Consider the following 6,379-nt stretch of genomic DNA (forward strand, 5'->3'; position numbering starts at 1 on the left):
GCATTAACTTCCCCAAACCAAGTAAGACACTATTGCTAATGTCAAAGCATGGGGGAGTTCATGCACATGCTATGCTATGCATGAAACTAGATTGTCATTTTGGATTTTACAAAAGTGGGAACAATAAAGAACACCTCAAAGGAACCGAGGTGTGAGTCCTTTGATGTTGCTAGGACTAAACCAACAATGATCAAAATGAAATAAAATACAAAGAGATATAGACAAACCGTGGGAGAGTAGGAGTCTCCAAGGCTAGTCTTCCATCATGCTATTATCATCACCACTTCCCTCATGAGAAGTGGTCACATTGCCACTTTCCTTGGCACTTTCTTCTTTGCTTTCTTCACCATCATCTTCCTCATCATTATCTTCACCATCTTCACCATCTCTTTCTTCATCTCCACTTGCTTCTTCCTCAATATTATCATCAATCTCCTCATCATTTCCAACAACCTCATTGTCTTCCACCACGTCCCTAGATGCACCCGGAAACAAGGCTTCTCTATCCGCCCAACTAGGCAAAGGACAAGATGGATCAAGGAGTCCTTGCCTAGCTAGATGTAGGAGGGGAGGATATTGAGCCAAATAAGCATTCTTCCGATCTTCATAAGCTTGCTTGTGCATGGCTTGCATTAGAAGAGTGACATAATCTTTTCCAATTTCAACTCCTTGCGGTTTGAACTCTTCATAATCATAGGGGTAAGGTGGTATAACAATGGAAGAGGAGGGAGTTTCATGATCACCCTTTTGTTGTTGAATGATGTACTCGGCTTCTTCGGATAGGGGAAGCAAATAGTTGGTCCGGTGGACACTAAGACGGCAAATCTTTGCGGGTAAAGTGAATGATCGAGCCTCACTTGTAAGCCACCCATACTTGGTATCAAGGGAATTGTGAACAACCCACTTAAACTTGTTAATCAAGGTGGACATATCAATAAGATGGCCACCATCCTTAGCCTTGTACTTGCTATCCTTATTGAAATTAGGATCAAAGTGCTTGGCTAGGACCGTGACAAGGCCGCCATTAACAATTACGGTTTGACCCTTCTTCCCACTATCTACATGGAGCCATCTATCAACCAATAGCCTCAAAGAATTGTAAGGCTTGGTGTGAATTCTTCCAATATTCAAAGTTGATTCAAGGAGAATAAAATCGAGTCCCGTGAAATGATTGGTGTCTTTCCTAGCAATTATGGTATTTCCCACAACTTTGTGCCATATTCTTATGCCCGGATGATGGACCAAAAGAGCACGACAAGCTTTAAAATCTTCAAGTTTCTTCCCAGAGATTGCCTCCCAAAGAGGCTCGGGATCATACTTCCCATATTGCTTATAAAATTTATGTTCATCGCTAAGACCCAAAATTGCACCCAATTAGGAAAGGTAATGCGTCTACTAGTGTTAGCTAGACGAAACTCAATATTTTCCCTATTCTCAACTTTTGTCACTTTTAAAGAACTTAAGAATTCCAAGACAAGGGAGGGGTATGTTACTTCCTTCATTTCAAACAATTTCTTTAAACCCATGGCATTGAAAAAGACTCTTGTTTGTTCAAGAACACCCAACTTCTCTAAAGCATCTTGGCATATGAATTTGGTGGATTGAATTTGTTTCATAGCAAACTTGACAAATGTATTTCTATGGGAATCGGAAATGAATGTTACCTCCGGATAATGCAAGAGTTGATTAATTACCGGAGTAGAGGGTGATGCTTCCATAGAAGTTTGTTGAGGTTGTTGCACTTCCAAGCTTGGTGTTGATACCACCATTGCCAAAGCCTTCTTCATTTGTAGAGCTTTTTGCCTTTGAGAGAGAGTTGTAGTCTTTGGTGCCTTTGTTGCCTTTGCCTTTGCTTTTGTCGCTCCCTTTGTTCTTGCCATTTGATGAGCTAACCAAGAAAAAGATCAAAAATCTTCAATTTGTAGAATGCCCAAATCGATTTTGAAAGTGAAAGGCTTTGCCTTTATGAGAACAAAAATCAATTCAAAGGTGAAGATTTTGTGCTTGGTTTTGATTGTTAATGAAGATGGAGTGATTGATTTGTTATTTGAAAGATGGTTTGATTTGATTTTGGTGAGTTTTGTTGAGGGTTTTTGTTTTTGAGATGGAGAGGATGAGGGTTTTGATGTTATGGGTAGTGTTTATGAGTGAATGAATGAATGAATGAAGGTGGGGTGGGTATTTGAAGAACTCGACAATTTTAGGACGCAGGGACAATCCGTGCGGATTAGGCGCAATCCGCTCGGATTCTTCAGCTTCAAATTTTCAAAAATCCCGCCTAGAGACGGGCGGATTCTGGGGGATCCGCTCGGATTCTTTTTGGATGAGACGGGCGGATTTCGCGCAGGACGGACGGATTCCTGTCCAGAGATTTTTCTTTGTTTTTCTTCAGCTGCAAGACGGGCGGATTGTCTACAAGACGGACGGATTCTGTGAGATGGGCGTCTTTCCAGAAATCCGCTCGGATTCTTCAACAGTCAAGAATTTGCAGTTTTCAGCTCAGCCCAAGACGGGCGTCTTCTCGGCAGACGCTCGGATCCTCGTAGACGGGCGGATTTTCGGGAATCCGCTCGGATTGGTCCTTGTGTACACGGATTGATTCCATCCGTGTACCAACGCATTCCCTTATCATTCTTTCTTTCTTTCTTTCAAATCTTGTGTTCTTCATTGTGGGGGCACTACTAAGGCATGAATAGCCTAGGCAATTGCCATCCCCACACTAAGGTAAAGCACTACACATTAATTAAAATCATTAGTCCCTCCCTCACTTCTCTCTTTTCATGACAATTATTTTGATCAAAGTAAATAAAATAAATCCAAGAATGACAAAAATGCAATACAAAAATTGAAATGTAAGTTAGGGAATTAGAAATATTTACAAGTGGTGGTTTAGGGAGGACTCCACCAAACTCTCATTCTTGATGAGATGTCAAGGAGGCATGTTCAAGGTGTTGTTGATGTTGCTCAACACCTTGAAGAAGTAATCAAAAGCTTGTTCATTGTTATGGTAGAGGTCCTCAATAGACCGTGGCCCTTGTTGTTGATCATGATCGATGGCATGCCCAATGTAGGGATTAAAGATCCCTTCAAATACGTCGTCCCAAAGACCACAAACTTCATTGAGTTGATCATTGAAAATCTCTTGCTTGGATGGAGACAACTCTCCCAATTTCTTCTCTTGGCCAATGAGGTCATCATCTTCTTCCTTGGTTGATTTTGATGAGCTTTGCAAGCTCTCCTTGTCGCAATTCACTTGCTCTTTGAATGGAGCATCTTCAACTTTCTTCCTCCATTGGAGTTCCGATTTCTTCTTCTCATCTTTCCGGCTATAATGATCAATCATGAAACATGGCTCATGCAAACGAGGAGCTCTCATGGTCTTGTCAAGATTAAAAGTTATGCTTTCATCTCCCACTTCTAGAGTGAGCTCTCCATGTTTCACATCAATCACCGCACCGACGGTGTGTAGGAAAGGTCTTCCTAAGATGATTGGAATGTTGGAATCTTCCTCCATATCAACTATGACAAAGTCCACCGGGATGAAAAACTTCCCAATTCGCACGGGGACATCTTCCCATATCCCTAGCGGTGTCTTCGTCGATCTATCGGCCATTTGAAGAGTGATATTGGTACATTTAAGCTCTCCCATTCCCAACCTTTTACTTACCGAGTACGGCATGACACTCACACTAGCCCCTAGATCACATAAGGCTTTGTTGATCGTTGTGTCGCCAATGGTACACGGTATTGAGAAGCTTCCCGGATCCTTTAATTTTGGAGGTGAACTCCCTTGAAGTATTGCACTACTCACCTTGGTGAAGGCGATAGTCTCAAGTTTCCGGATCGACTTCTTCTTTGTGAGGATATCTTTCATGTACTTTGCATAGGCCGGAACGTGATTGATTAATTCCGTGAAAGGAATTGAGACTTCTAAGTTCTTCACAATTTCCATGAACTTTCCAAGTTGATCATCAAATTTAGGCTTGGCTTGTCGACTTGGAAAAGGAAGTCTAATCACAATGGGCTCCTTTTCTTTGGCTTTGTCTTCATTTTTCTTTGAGCTTTCTTCTTTTGATGATTCCCCTTCCTTGGGACCTTGCACCACAACTTCATTCTCACTAGCTCTCACAACTTCATCCTCAACTTGCTCCTTCGGTGCTTCATACCTTGTACCACTTCTCAAGTGAATGGCACTAACCGTTTCATGTCTAGGGGATTACCTTGAGGTGGTAATTGCCCCTTTTGTCTTTGTGAGCTCGAAGATGCTAGTTGGGTCAATTGTGTTTCCAACATCTTGGTGTGAGCTAGAATGTTGTTGATGGTGGTGTCTTTTGCTTGGCTATCTTTTTGCATTTGGGTGAAAAATTCTTGTTGATTCTTTTGCATTTGAAGGACCGCTTTTTGGACATCAAAACTTTGGTCATTGTGGTGATTGTATGGGTTTTGATTTTGGTAACCTTGGTTTTGATTGAAAAAGGGTCTTTGATTTTGATTTCTCATGGGTGGTGGAGTGTATGTTGTTTGAGGGTTTTGGACATTTTGGCTTTTGTATGAGAGATTTGGATGGAACTTGGTGTTTTCATTGTAAAAATTTGAATAAGGGGTACCACTTTTGTAAGCTTGGAAAGCATTGACTTGTTCGGTTGTTCCCCTACATTCGCTTGAGTCATGACCCAAGGTTCCACAATTCTCACATATCCCGCTTGGGATTGATGAGGATGCCGTCATGGCATTGACATGATGCTTTGATGATTTTGAGCTTTCCTCAAGTCTAGCCATAGCTTGTTCAAACTTCAAGTTGATTGTGTCAATGTGAGCACTAAGTTGAGCACCCAATTGAGTAACGGTGTCCACTTCATACTTTCCTCCTCTAGTAGCCTTGCGAGGCCTACTATATTGCGAATTATGGACCGCCATTTCCTCAATCTTGTTCCATGTTTGATTGTCATCAACTTCGGTGAACATTCCATTTGATCCCATATTGAGAATGTTCCTTGAATCTTCATATAAACCATTCCAAAATTGTTGCACTAAAAACCATTCGCTAAGTCCATGGTGAGGACATGAGCGACAAATACCTTTGAACCGCTCCCAAGCTTCATACAAAGATTCTTCATCCCTTTGCTTAAAACCCGTAATTTGAGCTCTTAGCATATTGGTCTTCTCCGGTGGGTAGAATTTTTTGTAGAAAGCTAGAGCTAGCTTCTTCCAAGAATCTATTCCAAGGGTGGCCTTATCAAGGCCCTTCAACCATTGCTTTGCGGTGCCGATTAACGAAAAAGGAAATAAGACCCATCTTATTTGGTCTTGAGTCACGCCCGTTTGAGAGATAGCTTCACAATAATCACAAAATGTTTCCATATGAGAATGAGGGTCCTCACTAGGCATTCCCCCGAATTGGCTCCTCTCAACTAGTTGAATGAAGGCGGACTTGGCAATAAAGTTTCCGGTAAGATGTTGTGGGGTAAGAGTACCATTTGGTAGATCCTCCTCGGTGGGTATAGAGTGTGACGAGAATTTAGGCATTGTAGGTGGATTTTGTGTGGTATTGTTTAATGGGTTTTCCTCTCCTTCTATTGCGAAAGGATTGACAAACTCACTAGTGGGTTGAACAACTTCACCAACACCTCCCAAATTCCTCCTAACAAGTCTCCTATTATTCGTCAAGGTTCTTTCGATTTCACGGTCAAAAGGTAACAAATCTCTTTGTAACCTTCTAGACATGCAAAATATCAAACAACTCAAAAACAATTAGAACAAACCTTGAGGAGTTTTACTTCCCCAAGGTGAAAAAGACACAACTAAAAACAATAAAAGAAGTCTTAAATCAATTAAACACCGTCCCCGAGAACGGCGCCATTTTGATCGGAGCCATTTGGTGTTCACAATTAAGCATATGTGGTCGTTGGTCAATGGTCGATACAAAACACAATTTATACTTCACAAACAACTCTACAATTAGTAAAGAGGCAAGTAAAGGTCGGATCCCAAGGGACGGGTATTGAAATGAAGATTCTATTGTAACTAGCGGTGTCTAGGGGTGTCACAAATTGGGTTGATGTAGAAGGTTACTAAACTAAAATAGCAATGAAAATAAACTAACAAGGTAAATGAAATTAGGGTGTAAACAATTGATTAAAAGCACTAGGGTGTCATGGGTTCATAGGGGAATCATGGGATATGATCATACAAACATGTTCTCAAATTATAAGCAAGCAATTATTGTTGTGATGGATTGAGTTGGGTTATATCTTACAATCCTAGGAAAGTTTGGGTCCGGAGCCGAATCTCTTGGATTGTACAACACCTACAAGTCGACTTAATCTTCCCTACTTAACACATGCATGGTCTAACAAGACTCGAGTTGGGTTATGTCTTA

At 41.2% G+C, this 6,379-nt stretch overlaps 1 non-coding gene across 1 annotated transcript; it reads left to right on the forward strand.

Annotated features, from left to right (window-relative positions):
• The first annotated feature begins 5,047 nt into the window (after positions 1–5,047).
• LOC141650589 (small nucleolar RNA R71) lies at positions 5,048–5,154 on the forward strand. Its single transcript, XR_012546613.1, has one exon. It is a non-coding gene; the product is annotated as a small nucleolar RNA R71 (small nucleolar RNA).
• The last annotated feature ends 1,225 nt before the right edge of the window (positions 5,155–6,379 follow it).

Source organism: Silene latifolia, chromosome 3 (assembly GCF_048544455.1).
Source record: "Silene latifolia isolate original U9 population chromosome 3, ASM4854445v1, whole genome shotgun sequence".
NCBI classification, from domain to species: domain Eukaryota; kingdom Viridiplantae; phylum Streptophyta; class Magnoliopsida; order Caryophyllales; family Caryophyllaceae; genus Silene; species Silene latifolia.